This window comes from Panthera onca, chromosome B2 (assembly GCF_046562875.1).
Source record: "Panthera onca isolate mPanOnc1 chromosome B2, mPanOnc1 haplotype 2, whole genome shotgun sequence".
Classification (NCBI taxonomy): domain Eukaryota; kingdom Metazoa; phylum Chordata; class Mammalia; order Carnivora; family Felidae; genus Panthera; species Panthera onca.
Window position 1 is genome coordinate 143,715,785 of NC_138343.1, and position 16,257 is coordinate 143,732,041.

Genomic DNA, 16,257 nt, shown 5'->3' on the forward strand with positions numbered 1-16,257 from the left:
CCTAAGTAACCATTAATCTGCTTTCTGTCTCTGGATATTTGACTGTTCTAAACATTTTATATAAATTGAACGATACAACATGTGGTCTTTTGTGATTGACTTCTTTCACATAGCATAATGTTTTCAAGTTTCATCCATGTTATGCCATGTATCAGTCTTAATTCCTTTATACGGCTGAATAATATTCCTTTTAAAGGATTGAATATATTTTGTTTATCCATTCATCATTTGATTAACATTGAGTTGTTTCCACCTTTTGGCATTATGAATAATGCTGCTATAAACATTCATGCACAAGTGTTTGTGTGGACACGTGTTTTCATTTTTCTTGGGTAAATACTTAGGATTGCCACTGTTCCATCGTATGTTTTCCAGTGTGACTGCACCATTTAACGTTCCCACTAGCAGCTTACGAGAGTTCTGATTTCTTCACCTCCTGGCCCACACTTGTAATTATCTAACTTGTTGATTATAACTATCCTATTGGGTATCAAATGCCATCTTTTGGTTTTGATTTACATTTTCCTAATGGTGGTGAGCATCTTTTCAGATGCTTGTTAGCCATTTACATATCTTCTTTAGAGAAGTGTCTATTCAGATCCTATCTCCATTTTTAAATTGGGTTCTCTGTCTTTTTATTATTGAGTTATAAGAGTTCTTTGTATATTTTCGATGTGTCCCTTATCAGATATATGATTAGCAAATATTTTCTCTCGTTCTGTGGATTATCTTATTCACTTTCTTGATAGTGCCCTTTGATGCACAAACATTTTAAATTTTGATGAAGTCTAATTTATTTATTTTTTTCCTTTGTTGCTCATGCTTTTGAGTCCATATCTAAGGATCCATTGCCAAATCTGAGGTCCTACAAATTTACCCCAGTTTTTGTGTAAGAGTTTTATAATTTTAGCTCTTACATTTAGATCTTTGATGCATTTTGAATTGATTTTTGTATATAGTGTGAGTTAAGGGTGCATCTTCGTTCTTTTGTATGTGGTTATCTGTTTATCCGAGCACCATTTGCTGAAAAGGCTCTTCTTTCCCCATTGAAGGTCTAGGCACTTTTGTCAAAAGTCCGTTAAGTTTATATCTGGACACTCCGTTCTGTTCCATTGATCTATGTACCTGTCATATGCCATAACCACACTGTCTTAATTATTGTTACTTTTGTAGTAATTGCAACAGGAAATCGGGAAGGTGAGTCCTTCAACAGTAGTCTTTATGGGATTGTTTTGGTTACCTTTATCTTCTAACCCCTTGTATCCCTGTGCCTAGAATAATGCTTAGGATATAGTAACTTTTAGTAAGTATTTATTGCAAGGATGCTTTAAAGTAACTAATTCAGCTTCACTTTAAGCGGTAAATTGATTCTTTAAAAAGAATTTTCCAACTGTAGCCAACACTTTTTCAGTATATTTTGTAAGATACCTCAGTTCCTTATTATTTCTATCTCTGTTAATAAAAATTTCTAGTAATGCAATATATCATGGGAGTATGTTGCTTTATTAAAGGTCCTGTAGGCACTGAGGAAAGAATCATAGGTGAAAAAAACATCAACAAAAGTAGTAGTGATTAACCAACACAATATCAAGCTGTAAGGAAGTATTGAGACTCAGTATAGTTAAAGTTATTCTTGTAGAAGAGGGATATATTTGTTTATTTAAATATAGATTTTCAGAAATTGAGTGGCTTCTTGGGGCGCCTGGGTGGCTCAGTCGGTTAAGCGTCCAACTTCAGCTCAGGTTGTGGTCTTATGGTTCGTGGGTTCGAGCCCTGCATTGGGCTCTCTGCTGACAGCTCAGAGCCCGGAACCTGCTTCAGATTCTGTGTCTCCCTCTCTCTGCCCCTTCCCTGCTCACACTCTGTCTCTTTCTCTCTCTCAAAAATAAAGAAATGTTAAAAAATTAAAAAAAAAAAAGAAATCGAGTGGCTTCTTGTCTTAATATATTAGTTTGTTTGGATGATTGTAGCTAAGTCAGAAAAATTTAGGGGCATTTTTTTTTCTGTTAATGATTTTTTCCCCTCAGCAGTAGAAATTAGAGTAATAGAACTACTTATAGTTTTTCTGACAAGCAGACATGAGAAACTGCCAAAAATGCTATGTATTTGTTTGGTGTTCTGGTGCCATCTATAGTTGAAAAGTATGTCATTTTTAAAATATTCGTATATTTAAGTGATACCAGCTTTGTGTGCTAAATCTTGTTTTAGATCTTTTATCTTCCCTTCTGCAATTAGGTTTACAAAGAGTCTTTGATCTTATGTAAATTATAGAAACTGGGACACAAACAAAGTGTTTTAATTGCTACAAAATAAATGGGTTGGATTTGGCTATTTGTAAATATTTTAACCAATAAAATGAAATGTTTCCCTTCTTACATTAATTTCTTTGTTTTTAAACAAAATTTTCCCTCTTCTTTGTTTCCTAAAGTAACTGCTGTATGATCCTATCATAAAATAGTTAGCTATGTTGTGAAATTAGTCACTTTGAAAGTTAAGTACGGCTTTTCCTTATATGTAAAACAGAGTAGATAGAGTACCATTTTGTTTTAACACTAAATAATCCACAGAGCAATTTTTAAAATAAAAATTTATACATATACCGCCTTTTAGTGGTATATAATAAACTATTCCTATCATACTTTGGATAAATGTAAATACAGAACAACTGTTTTCAGACACTGGATAATGGGCTATACGGGATTGTCCTCCCTGAGACAAGGGAAACAAATGAAGAGAGCCCTGTAATTACCCTGGTTTTCTGCCCGCAAACCGTTCTAGACTGTGGTGCAGGCAGGAATATCCGCAGCAAAGCAGAGTAGTCTTCTTGAATTGAGGAGGCAGATTGGAGTTCAGGGAGACTGAAGTGGTTGGAAGTTGAGGGCAGAGTTCTGTAGAGAAAGGAATGATATAGAAAAAGAACTCCAGAAATCTACCAAAGACTTGAGTGTTTGAATACAAGATGCGCTTGTGTAGAGTAGAAACTCTACAAGGTTAAGCAAAGAGCCACTGGAGAACTGTGAGCCAAAAGGTGCCCAGAGTTCACATGGGACTTGGAGGTATTTGAATTTCCAGTGGTCAAAGTGAAAAGTTCTTGTTTGTTGGTCACTGGGACATGCAATAAAGATATGGAAGATTCACATCTTAGTAGTAGAATCCTAGAGTAAAAGCATGTCTGGAATTAGCCTACCCAAGCTTGAAAACAAACCTTGACAGGATAAAGTGGAATTAGAAATAACAGCTTGTGAAAAAAAAAAAAAAAAGAAAGAAAGAAAGAAAGAAAATGCCAAATGGTCTCTAAAGGAAGATAACAAAATTCAGATAGTCAGTTGCATAAAATTATAATGTCTAACATGTGACCAAAAATTACTAGACATGTCAATAAGCCCGAAAAGATGACCCTTGACCTAGAGAAACAATCAATAGAAACAATCCCAGAAATTTCAAAAATGATAGAAGTAGAAGAAGGAATTGTTAATATGGTTGCAATTCAGCTGTTTAAAGGAAAACATGAATGAACATTGGAGAAAAATAAATAGATAAAAAAGACCACATGGAACTTCAAGAGATGAAAAATAGAGTATCTGAAATTACAAATACACCAGGTGGGATTTTCAACGGAACAGACCCTATAGAAAAAAAATTACTGAACTTGTGGACCTAGCAATGTCAGTGTTGTAAGATGTAGTGCAGAGAGAACAAAGACCAGAAAAAATGTAGAGAACAACAGTGACACATGAGGACGTATCAAGCAGCCAGCATTGTGTAATTGAAGTTCCTAAAAGAAGAAAGAAAGGGGGAAAACAGGGAAAAGATGAAGAAATAATGACTGTAAATGTTTCAAATTGGATGAGCACTATAAACCCATAGATTTAAAAAATTTGATGAGGCCCAGGAAGGATAAACACAAAGGCAACCATCACTGGAAAAATCACTGCTTAAATCTCCTGTTCTTCTGTAGTTCTCTAGTTCTTCTCTAGGATTTACTTATTCTTAAATTAACTGTGTTACAAAATTAAATGTTATTTTAATTAACCACTTTTGCAGGGAGTGTGGAGGTTCATGTCATCCTAAACCTAAAACAACAGCGTGTCACCAAAGATTGAAAATGATTTTCTTATTTGGTTTACTTCGTGACCATTAGGTGAGTTTTAAGTCAGTTTTGTGTGAAGCCAGTATTTGTGGTTGGGAGGGGGTTTTCCTCCGTTCTTGGCTAGTGTGGCTGTGCCCTTGTAGCTTGAGTATTGATTTTGAATTAGTTATGCCTCTGAAACCTCATCCTCTGAGTGTCTAGTACATGTCAGGATGAGGTATTTTGAAAAGAGAACTCTGCTAAATGTGTGGTAAATATTCTCTAGGTCATTGCTTCTTTACCTTTTTTGGGTCATAGATTGTATTTGAGAATCTGATCAAAACCGTAGACTCTTGACTCCTCTGAAAAATGCACATAATAAAAATTTGCATTCAGTTTCAGGGAATTCGTGGTCTGATGATTGAGCTATAAGGTAATATAGTTTTGGGGTGCCTGGGCGACACAACTGGTTAAGCATCCAGCTCTTGATTTCGGCTCAGGTCATAATCCCTGACCTCAGTGTGGGATTGAGCCCTACATTGGGCTCTGTGCTGAGTGTGGAGCCTGCTTAGGAATGTTTCTCTTTCCCTCTGCCCCTCTGCCCTGTTAGCAAGTGCTCACTCTCTCTCTCTGTGTCCCTCTCAAATAAAAATTAAAAAGGGGCACCTGGGTGGCTCAGTCAGTTAAGTGTCCAACTTCGGCTCAGGTCACGATCTTGTGGTTTGTGAGTTTGAGCCCTGCGTCGGGCTCTGTGCTGACAGCTCAGTGCCTGGAGCCTGCTTTGGATTCTGTGTCTCCCCCTCTCTCTGGCCCTCCCATGCTCATGGTCTGTTTCTCTCTGTCTCTTAATAATAAACGTTAGAAAAAAAATTAAACAAAAATACAGTTTTGATACGTTAACTCTTTTTGCGTTCCCTATATTTTTTGTACATGTTGCATTTAAGTGTATACTGTGAGACATTCTTTTCTGAAACCGTAGGTGGTGTTTATTTTTGGCACAAACAAGACTTCTAGGCTCTGCATTTCCAGTAAATTTCACGTTGGCCTTATGTATTCAACCACAGTTACCAATTATGTTCTCTTGAGTGAAGAAAGCTATATAATTAAAAATGGGAGCTTTTATTTTTTTCTTCTAAAATTGTTTTAGACCCATTTACATTTTTTCCTAGTTTACATAGTTTTTAATTAGAAGAAAATTATGTTTTTCACGAGACGACTTTGTGTACGTGTATATATCTTTCATTACGTCTTTGGTGTTGGGTAGTGTTTTACCTCTTGGTTGTTAAGGGGCCATTTCTAAGGATTTCACGATCCCTAAAGGCATCGTTCCTCTCAGGTGAGCAGTTCTCTTTCCTCTTTGGGCTCCCAGCCGGGGAACGGTCTTGCTTGTTGAAATAGCATGGACAGAATAGCCCTTTAGGTTGACTCTGTGATGGATTAGTTGAGAAGCCTTGTGTGTGAAAAAGTTGACGTAGTGCCGGAAGATGGTGCGTATCTGCGTCTGTCTAGTAGCGCACAGTGGGGCGGGAGACGCTTAAGGAGGTGGGTTCGCTCATGTCCTCCCCGCTTTAGCGCCCGCGCGGCTACATGTTCCTGTTAGGACGAAGGACATAATCCGACGGCCGCCTGCGCCTGCGGGGGCTCTCGTTCACTCTGCCCGCTCTGCGCCTGGTCGTCACGGCCTTTCGGTTCCTCCTGAGCCCCGTGCTCCTCTGTCTCAGCTGCTCCTCCTCTCCTTCGTCCCGTCGGGGCCTTCGGAGCTTTCGAATCTCGGTTGAAATGTTGCTTCTTAAAGAAGTCTGCTTTATCGTCGCCGGGAACTGTCCCAGTTCTCGGGGCTGGACCCCGTCCGCCAGCGGTCGTTCACAGCGTAATGGGGGATCGCACCGAAAACACTGGTGTGTGCGCACTTACGTGCTAAGTGTCTAGTTCTTTCTGTAGATTGGAAGCTGCAGGAGGGCAGGAATGGTGACGCTCTCGTTGAGTCGTGTGTTCTTCCTCAACTCTTAGCACAGCGCTTGTCCGGTAGGGCCACTGTTGAACGAATGGCACAGTTAACGTCCTGGAGGAGCTAATAGTGTCGCTGACGCAGCTACACACACAGGGAAGCATATGGGACAGTTAATGTGTGTTTTCAGCTCTAAGTAAACCAGTCACTACAACAAAGACCCAAGAAAGAAAAAAACGGAAGTGAATAAGATAATACACCTTAAAATTTTTATGTTGCCCTCTGTCTCCTCTCTTACACAAAATCCTGTTCTCAGTGAAAAAAAAGTTAATTGTTAATTTCAAATTATCGTTCTCTGATTTAAAGGCTTGCTTTTCTGTCCTTGTAGGGGGTAGTTTCAGGCTCTGTTTTAGGTATAAACACACGCAGATTTACACAAAACGAGTGGAAACACTAGCCTGATCTGAGGAGTGCTCTATTAGAGGACAGTAAATTAAGAGAAGACAGGGTGTAATTCTTGGACTTGGTAGGGAAGGTAAGTAGCTACCTGAAGGGGAGAGGATTTGACTTAGACCTTTTCTTTTATACGCAGAAAGAAGTAGGGCAAGCAAAGCCTCACTATTCTGTTTCGTTTTGTTTTTTCACTTAAATTGTAGTCACACTGTGGTCCCCAGCCGAATTGAGACTCAGTATCTTAGCCAGGCTAACGCCTTTATAGGTGAGGAAATTTCGACGTGGAGTGGTTAAAAGGCATCAGCAAAGATACGAGTCCCGCAGCTCGGCTGAGTACTACATCTCCGAACTGTTCCCACGTTCTTTCTCCAGCCCGTAGGGGCCTCCTTCCACAGGGGGAGTATTCCTCCGTGTCTGCCACCGGGAGAGGGCAGACTTCCCAGCAACCAGGCTGGGGGTGCAGGGGCCCTGGGCCGTGGGGTTAGGCCAGGACTCCAGTTCTGGCTCAGGTCCTTTCCAGCTGAGCACACAAGTTACCTTTGCAGCTTAGGGATCGCAGTAGTACCTGCGGGGGTCGTCGGGAAGGTGAAATGAGATAACATTTGTAGAGTGCCTAACTGACTACCTAGTATGTAATGGGTATTTGATGACGAGCGCTTCTCATAATCAATGAGAAGTGGCCTTTTGGGCAAAGAAGCCTTTCTACAATGGCTCCATAAGCTCTGGCAAGGATTAGGTGAAATTACATGTGATGGTTAGCATAGTGCCTGGCAGATGGTCAGAATTCAGTACCTAATGGAGGCAATTATACTGTTAGAATGGAAATCATTCATTACTGTGTAACGAATCATACAGCTGATTAAAAACATAAATAGAAATCTGATGCATATCCCAATTTTGGAAGTCACTGTTTTAAAGGGCATTTCTTTACTTATCGTTTGAAATTTTTTTACAACCACAATCATCAGTTCTATTGATAAAGGATTGCTTGATTTCATAATACTACATTTTCCATTTAGTCCTGGTTCTTAGTCTTTTGTACCTGGTCCAGTAACACCAAATTTATTCAGCATCATCGAGGAACTGTCTCATACAGCATCATTAAGATAATTAGGTCTAAAATAAATTGGTTATTATAAAATAGTTTAGATTTAGAGACAATTGCAAAGATAGTGTAGAGAATTTCAGTATTTCTACTGTCTACATTTGTCACAGCTAGTGAGCCAGCGTTGACACATTATTCTACCTAAGTGGTGGGGAGTTAACCTCCCCGTCCTTGGGACCGGAATGTAGACTTAAATTCTTTGGATTTTTGTCTGTACAGGTGATTTCTCTCTTCTCCCATGTATTTATTTAGTAATTATATCAATGTGGACTCATGGATTCATGGTTATAATTGGATATGATTCATGGGTATAATTCTATATCTGTATTTTGTTGCTCAGGATTTTCCAGTTTTGGCCAACGGGAGCTCTGTTTCTGTGTCCTTCTAAAATACTCCCATAGGTTGTTTGTTTGTTTGTTTGTTTGTTTTTTGAGCACTTCCTCACTTGCTGGCACTACAGAGTGCTCCAGGCTTGTATTACATCTTCTTTGCCCCAGTCCTGAACTCAGCCGTTTCTTCTGGTTCTTCTATTGGAGCATGGTGCTGGAAACCCAAGATCTGGTCCCTAGGTAAATGAGCTTTTCTGAGCTGATGTCAAAGCAGAGGTGAGGGATGTTATGTCCAAATTGTCCCAATTGCTTTCCTCACTTTTCTTTGCAGTTTACGTCGCTAAAAACCCTGGGAGAATATATTTCATATACTCATATTTCTTAGATCTATCTACCCCCAAGAGTTAGGGTTCATCTTTTGAGTGTGTGCGTGTGTGTGTGTGTCACAGAGCATATTTATAGTTAAAACTATTTTAAAAATCTGAATTAGAAAAGTAACTTGAGCTAAGGCGATTCAGACAGCTCATGTGTTTCCTACAGAAAGAGGCTCCTCAGTTACTTGATTTCTAAGAATGACAGGGAGTAATTCATGATAGAAAATGTGTTTTTTTCCACAAATAAATTCAAATTAAAATAAGGGGATTTTAAAAATGTTCTCATTTGTTAGAGTAGGTAGAGGGACATCATAATTCTTATTGCTACCTTAAAAAATTTTTTTTTGCCCCCTTTAAAATTTTAAGCATTTTTCTTGTTTCTCTTTAATGTTTTGTGCACACTTGGCATAGAAGACCCTTTGTTTGCTCTTCCTTCCAGCGTTGATCCAGTTTTTCATCTTCCCACTTAAGCTGCTTCAGCCCCGCAGTTCCCTTTATTTATTTATTTTTTTAGGTTTATTTAGTTTGAGCGAGCGAGAGCGTGAGCAGGGATGTGGCAGAGAGGGAGGGAGGGAGGGAGAGAGAGAGAGAGAGAGAGAGAGAGAGAGAGAGAGAATCCTAAGCAGGCTCCACACTGTCAGCGCCGAGTCTGACGTGGGGCTCGAACCTGCAAACCGCGAGATCACGATCGGAGCTGAAGCCAAGAGTCGGGTGCTAAACTGACTGAGCTACCCAGGCACCCCTGCAATTCTCCTTTTGAATGAATTAGCACTTTTATGTTGCTTTCTTTAAATTCTTTTCCATGGGCATTTCATCATCAGATGCGGTCACAACAAGACTGATCTGTGCTTATTTTCACGTCTTGTATTGAAAAGACATCCTCTCACCTGTGCTGCCGGCATCCTTCTCCTGTTCATGGTCAACAACTCAGCTGGAAGGCCCCAAATCGGTGCATCTCAGAAGGGTTTTTGTTCCATTTTGATTGTCTCCTTGCGAATCTATATTCATACGATCTAGTGTTGGTTTGTAGAGCTTTGGAAAAAGATGTAGATGATAGATACGCTCATACATTTTTGGAGCTGTTGGAACTGGTAAAAATAAAGCACACCTGAAAATGTCTTATTCTTTGCCCTCTTATTTTTATCCTCAGTTCTTGCAGCAAAATTGCAGGAAAAACGAGAATAATCACATTTGTCTTTTCATCTGTAGCATGACTTATATGCATTTACATACCTAAAGCTTCTCTTTCTTTATCTTTTTTTCTCTCTCTCTTCTTTTGGTTCTAGTTCTTTTTTGGAGTAGTCTTCTGGTTAACCAGAAATGAAAGATAAGTCTTTAAAGCAGTTTGTTATATTTGTTTATAAGACTTTGTTTTCTGAAAGACTTCATCTGAAAATACTCTTTTTTTTTGAGAGTGGTGGGGAGAGGGGGAGGGCAGAAGAAGCCGGAGAGAGAGAATCCCAAGCAGGCTGCACGCCCAGCATGGAGCCCAGACGTGAGGCTCAGTATCACAACTGTGAGATCATGACCTGAACTGAAATCAAGAGTCAGACGCTCAACTGACTGAGCCACCAAGGCACCCCTGAAAATCTTTTTTCAACAGGTTATAATTATTTTTATTTCTAATGATGAGCAGAACTTATCCATATGGAGTGTATATTTATTTTTTTATCTTTAAGTGTTCTTTTTGTTCTAGTTAGTTTAGGACTGATAAAGTATACTTTGTGTAAATCTGTGAGTTAAATAAAAGACTTTTGCTAGAAGATCTAAGTCAGGTAAGCCTTATGCATACGTGACCTAACCCTTTCCAAGACCTGACCTTCTCCATTTCTTCTATAAAACATATCTACTGATGCTTGCAGCATCATGAATGACTGACAGGTTACACTCTAGAATGGCCGTGACTTTCTGTTTCCACCAGTTGAAACATATGCTTATCAAGAGTTCCTTGTTTGTTCCTAAATCTGTTTAGGTCTGTTGTATGTTTTAATTGTTATTGCATAATTTAGTACGCTTTTTTTTTTTTTTTTAGTACGCTTTTATACAAACATGTGAACTGTGAATGCAAAAGAGAATTGTAGTTTCTCTCTAGATGGAATACTTTGGAAAGTCTCAAGATAGGTCACAAAAAGAAAATTGCTATCAGATAGGTAAAGGAGAGGACTGTTAACATTTAGGAAGAAAAATCATGAAAATCTGGAAAAGTTGCTCCACGAAAGTCTTTAGATTCTTGTTGTATTTTAAAGAACTAGAGTGTGGATTGCAGACACCGCGCTTGGTCGTGGTATGTGTGACTCATGACTTCTCTCAGGGACCCACACTAAAAGGCAAGGCTGTGGCCCTCATCAGAGTGGTGATAGGTTTAATCTCATTCATGGGCTTAAAGTGAAAGTAGATGTTTAAGTTTTATATGTGTGTCTGTTATCTCTTATAATTTAACAAGCCATATCAAAGCTTAATGGCTTAAAATGAAAACCATTTCTTGTCTGTTACGGTACTGAGTGGGTCTTCTGCTTCTCATGGTCTTGGCTTGGGTTCATCGGACAGCTGGAAGGTCCAAAATAGCCTCACTCGCAAGCTAGCAAGTTGGTGCTGGCTGTCAGCTGGAAGCTCACAAGACTTTGGCCTAGCTAGGCTCTTCGTGCAGCCTGTCCACCTGCCTGGGTGGGGCTTTGAAGACCGCGGAAGTCTCAGGGCTGCTGGCCTTCTTACCTGTGGCCAGCCTCCCCTGAAGGACAAGGGTGTAACTGGCCCAGTGTCACTTTCACTGCATCTCTTTAGTTAAAGCAGGTTACAAGGTCATACTGGATTCAAGAGGAGGTGATTATAGAAGGGTGTGAATACTGGGAGGCCAGGTTTGTGGAAGGCCACCAAAGTCACAGCCACCACAGATGTTTCGGGTTTTCGAGTTTGCATGTTTCATTCTTAATGCTCTTGATATGTATTTAAAAAAATTTTTTTTAGTATTTATTTTTGAGAGAAGAGAGAGAGACAGAGCACAAGTGGGAGAGGGGCAGAGAGAGAGGGAGACACAAAATCCGAAGCAGGCTCCAGGCTCCGAGCTGGCAGCACAGGGCCCGACGCGGGGCTCGAACTCACTGACCGCGAGATCGTGACCTGAGCTGAAGTTGGACACTTAGCCGACTGAGCCACCCAGGCGCCCCTTGCATGTTTCATTCTTAATGCTCTTGATATGTATTTAAAAAATTTTGTTTTAATATTTATTTTTGAGAGAGAGAGAGAGAGACAGAGCACGAGTGGGAGAGGGGCAGAGAGAGAGGGAGACACAGAATCCAAAGCAGGCTCCAGGCTCCGAGCTGGCAGCACAGAGCCCGATGTGGGGCTTGAACCCACGAGCTGTGAGATCATAACCTGAGCTGAAGTCAGACACTTAACCGCCGACTGAGCCACCCAGGCGCCCCTGATATGTATTTTTAAAATTAACTGGGTAGCCATAAGTCTCAGTGGCATTTGATAAGAAGGCTTCTAATAAATGAAAGCGTAAGCAAATTTAGAGTAATTCGATTAAAGCTTGTATTCTTAAGAGTGGGGACATAAGGATTTCAACCCATGTTAATCTGATTCCAAAACCACGATTCCCTCTGTTATCCACCATTGCCATTGTTCTGGATGGGAGGTAGTTACCTTGGCACCTAAGGTTACAGTATCCCAATAACATCATCCACAGAAATCAACAATCATTTAATTCTTGCAGCCTTTAAAAAAATTACATTCTTCAAATAATTAAATGGGATTGTATTTTAATAGACTTTAGATGATGATTAAGTCTGAAGTATCAAAAGAGAACATTATTTTTGCCTCACAAGTTCATTTATTCAGTAGGTAGTTATTGGGCACATAATCTGCACCAGGTACTGTCCTAGACATTGGGGAAACTGTGGTAAAACAGTAATAGATGGGTCCCTGCCTTCCCAGAGCTTTGAGACTGGTTGGGAGGGATAGTTCTTTTCACGGGAAATCTTTTTTTTTTTTTTTTTTTTTTTTAATCTGCTTTTGTTAAAAAAAAAAATGAATTTAGTTTAAAAAAAATTAAGTTTGAATGTCTGTCTTGAAAACCAAGACTCAGTAGGTTTGTAAAGACCCTGTACTCTGAGTCAATGAAGAAGTTCAGTATATTTCTTTTAATGTTTATTTATTATTTTGGGGGGAGAGAGACAGAGCGTGAGCAGGGGAGGGGCAGAGAGAGAGGGAGACACAGAATCTGAAGCAGGCTCCAGGCTCTGAGCTGTCAGCGCAGAGCCTGACACGGGGTTGGAACCCACCAGCTGTGAGATCAGGACCTGAGCCACAGTCGGATGCTTAACCAACTGAGCCACCCAGGCACCACAGAAAAAGTTAAAAACTTAGCAAATATTGGATAAATTTGAGGTTTGACAACAGTTTAATTGGAGGTTAGCTGATAAACATTCAATGATAGGCTGACAATATAGATCAACTAACTTTTTAATTAATTGGCTCTTACAAATACAAACCAACTGAGCAACCTCAAATTTAGCTTAGCTACTTTTGATTTATACCATCAGCCAAGCAAACTCTTTAATATGAATTCTTAAAAAAAGAAATCTAGAAAATCTACCACCTCTGCCTACCCCCCTCCCTGCCTTTCCTCGAAGTGTTTCTTTAATTATTGTTTAATAGAGAATAGGTTAGTGAGAAGGCAGAGTTGACAGAGAGGATCTCACACGGTTGAGTACTATACTTCATAAGTGAATAAAATACTTGATTGTTTTTAAAAAAATTTTTAATGTTTATTTTTAAGAGAGAGAAACAGAATGTAAGCAGGGGAGGGGCACAGAGAGAGGGAGACCAAATCTGGAGCAGGCTCCAGTCTCTGAGCTGTCAGCACAGAGCCTGACGCGGGGCTCCAACACATGAACCGTGAGATCAGGACCCAAGCCAAAGTCGGAAGCTTAACTGACTGAGCCACCCAGGTGTCCCTAAAATTGATTTCTAGGGACTTTGCTAAAGAACTTCTAAAGAAGGGTGTGTGTGTGTGTGTGTGTGTGTGTGTGTGTGTGTGTGTGTTTGGTGTGTTTGGGCTTTTGCAAAACCACAGATGTTTTTGAACTCGTCTAATCCAACTTCATTATTTTATAGATGAGCTATTTCGGGCACCATGTGGTTCACCAACTGTGTCACAGCAGAACTATTTAACCCCTAGTTACTTGAATTTTTGTCTTGTCTTCCACACATTTTCCATTGAAATGACAGGAAAACCCCTTGGGTTGAGTTCAGGGCACACTTTTGTTAGACCAGATTCTATGTCAAGTGAATAGTACTTTAGCAAAGTTTGACGTGAAAAGAGTGAGACACTGTTTTATATGACTGTCAGAAATTTAGCACTAGAAAGAAATTTCACATTTGTGTGTTTTTCAGCACATATCAGGCCAGTGTTTCAGGGCAATTGATGTAAACCTCGCATTACTTTCCTCATCCAAAATAATTGGTATCCATGGCAACATTCTGAACCAGTCAACTGACCACATTAGCTCATCTCACATGAGCTAATACAAAATGAGGTTTTGGATGGTTTGGGTTAGTTAATTGAAATGATGCACGTTCTTTTGAACTTACCACTAGTGTTTATATTCCTAGATTTTGTGTATAAATTTTTCTTTTTATAGAGAGAAAAGAAACTTTTAGCTTGGTTTCCCTTCCCACCCCTCTATTGTATATTGCTTCTTAGCTTAGACTCCCGAGCCGGGTTGTTTTTCTCTGTCTCCTTTTGAGATTTTTCTCTTCATCATTGGTTTTCAGCAATTTGATTATGATGTGCACAGTCAAAACTGATGGTTTTCTTCAAGTTGTTCTGCTTGGAGTTGTGGAGCTCCTTGGATCTGTGAACTACAGTTTCCTTCCAATTTAGAACATTTTCAGCCCTTAATTCTTAAAAGATTTTTTCTGTGCTTCCCTTTTTCTGTTTTGGATTCTAATAACACACGTTACACCGCTTGTTACTGCCCCACAGATAACTGATGCTCTGTTCTTTTTCTTTGTTTTCCTTAATCTTTTTCTGATTCATTTTGGATCATTTCTATTGCTGTATCTTCAAGTTCACGGTTCTTTTCCTCTGCTGTGTCTCATCTGCTTTTAAATCCCATCCAGAGTGTTTTTCATTTCAGATACAGTTTTCATCTTTACAGGTTCTGTTTGAGCAAAATTTCTGGTCTGCTTACTGATTTTTTTTTTCCTGGTTTGGGCCATATTTTCCCTTTTTTTGGTAATTTTTGACAGGATGGCAGGCATGAATTTTACTTATTGAGTGCCAGACTTTTAAAAAATTCCTTCAAATATATTTGGACTTTGTACTGACATGTATTAAGTTACTAAGTTACTTGGATGGAAGGTAAACTATTAACATTTCCGGTGGGTGTGAGTACCATGTTGACGGGCTGAAGTCACCCTAAGAAAGTGGCCGTCAGCTCCACATGGCAGTCTTTCTACCTCACTTTCTGTGTGGCATAATGAATGAAGAGTGGTGAAGTGCACCGTGCTTTATCTTACTTTAATACATTGTTTATGACAGTGTTCCTCTTTGCTTCCATGCATTTTTTATGTTTGCTGTTAGAGTAATTAAATAATTTGGAAACACTTTGAAACCAGTAGTGTTTATTGTGTCTGTGCGAGGTTATAAAGACTACGATGACTTTCTGTTTTGGGATAGAGGCAGATTTGAAAACAAGAGATCTTCAGCTTCTGGAGAAGTATTACAGGGATTTAGTCTTTTACTTTTATTTGGAGAGTGCAGCCAAGTGAATTTTTCCGTGTGTAGAGAAATAACTTGTCCGTAGTTAGATGACAGGTATTTTTTCTTCTGTTTCCCCAAATTACATTTTTTCATAAAAGTTAGCATCTTTATTACATGTACTGTCTTTGACTCTTTTTATCTGCTAAAGCAGTGGACTTGTGTCCATCCTATGTAGATCAGACAAAGGTACTTCTTGAAAAATAAACTCTCCTCATCCTGAGATCATGATTCTGCCCTTAGCTCTGGGAGCTGGCCCTTGGAGACCTGGCTCACTGATGTTTGCACACTTTCAGTCCCTCTTCATAAAAACCTCCTCCTCCTCTACTTCGCGTTTCAGTAATTTATTCACGCACACAGCACTGCTGGATGCTACTGAAACATGCCATTTTATGTGCCTGTCGTATACTGTAGTGTTTTCCACATAGCCGTTGATTTCCAATATTTTGATATCCTTGACTTTTTTGAAATATTTATAACTGAATTTCCTGAAGTATTTTAGAATGTTGGCTTTACAAATTATATATTCGTCTTTTTCTTCGTCTTAGAAAGATTAAGTCACGTACGCAGTCACCTGTCTAGTCAGGCTGGGACTTAGCCTTTGGTCTTCCGCTTCCTGAGTTCACGTTTCTCTTCACTGCAGAGGGATGTTTTGATTGTCTCGTTTGCTCCTTTATCTGACTCCATTTTTCTGTTTAGCCTGGCATTCGCTGCTATCTGGCCTTGATGTGTTTAACTGACTAAATGTCTGTGCTGTAGTTCTGTTGTGATTACCATTCTGAAATATGAAATATGTTTTTGTGGTAAAACATTGAATGGTTTTGAGTTCTAGCCTAGAAACTTGGAGACACAAAAGTAATGAAATGTGCTGCCCTTCCTTACCATTGACTTTGTCTTAGTGGGGAAAAAAAAGTTATAGTATTGAATTTGAAACAATTTAGAAGGCGTTAAAAATGTTAAGATAGTTTCTGGGCCTGTACCATGCTGAACTCAAAGGCAGACTTCTCTTTCCTTTGTTATTTAAAAAAATATTTTTTTTAACGTCCATTTATTATTGAGAGACAGAGAGAGACAGAGCATGAGTGAGGGAGGGGCAGAGAGGGGGAGACCCGGAATCCGAAGCCGGCTCCAGGCTCCGAGCTGTCAGCACAGAGCCCGACGCGGGGCTCTCACTCACCTACTGCAAGATCATGCCCTGAGCCAAAGGTGGACA

The 16,257-nt window shown here is 39.6% G+C and overlaps 1 protein-coding gene across 10 annotated transcripts in view; it reads left to right on the plus strand.

Moving 5' to 3' along the window:
• MAP3K4 (mitogen-activated protein kinase kinase kinase 4) overlaps positions 1–16,257 on the plus strand; it is a 113,033-nt gene that overhangs the window by 21,309 nt on the left and 75,467 nt on the right. Inside the window, exon 1 of one of the 10 annotated variants that reach the window (XM_078447541.2) lies at positions 2,853–4,141. The exons of the other annotated variants lie outside the window; for them this stretch is intronic. The gene's annotated coding sequence lies outside the window, so the exon portion shown is untranslated. Of the gene's footprint in view, positions 1–2,852; positions 4,142–16,257 lie in introns of those variants that run through there. 10 annotated transcript variants of the gene reach the window in all.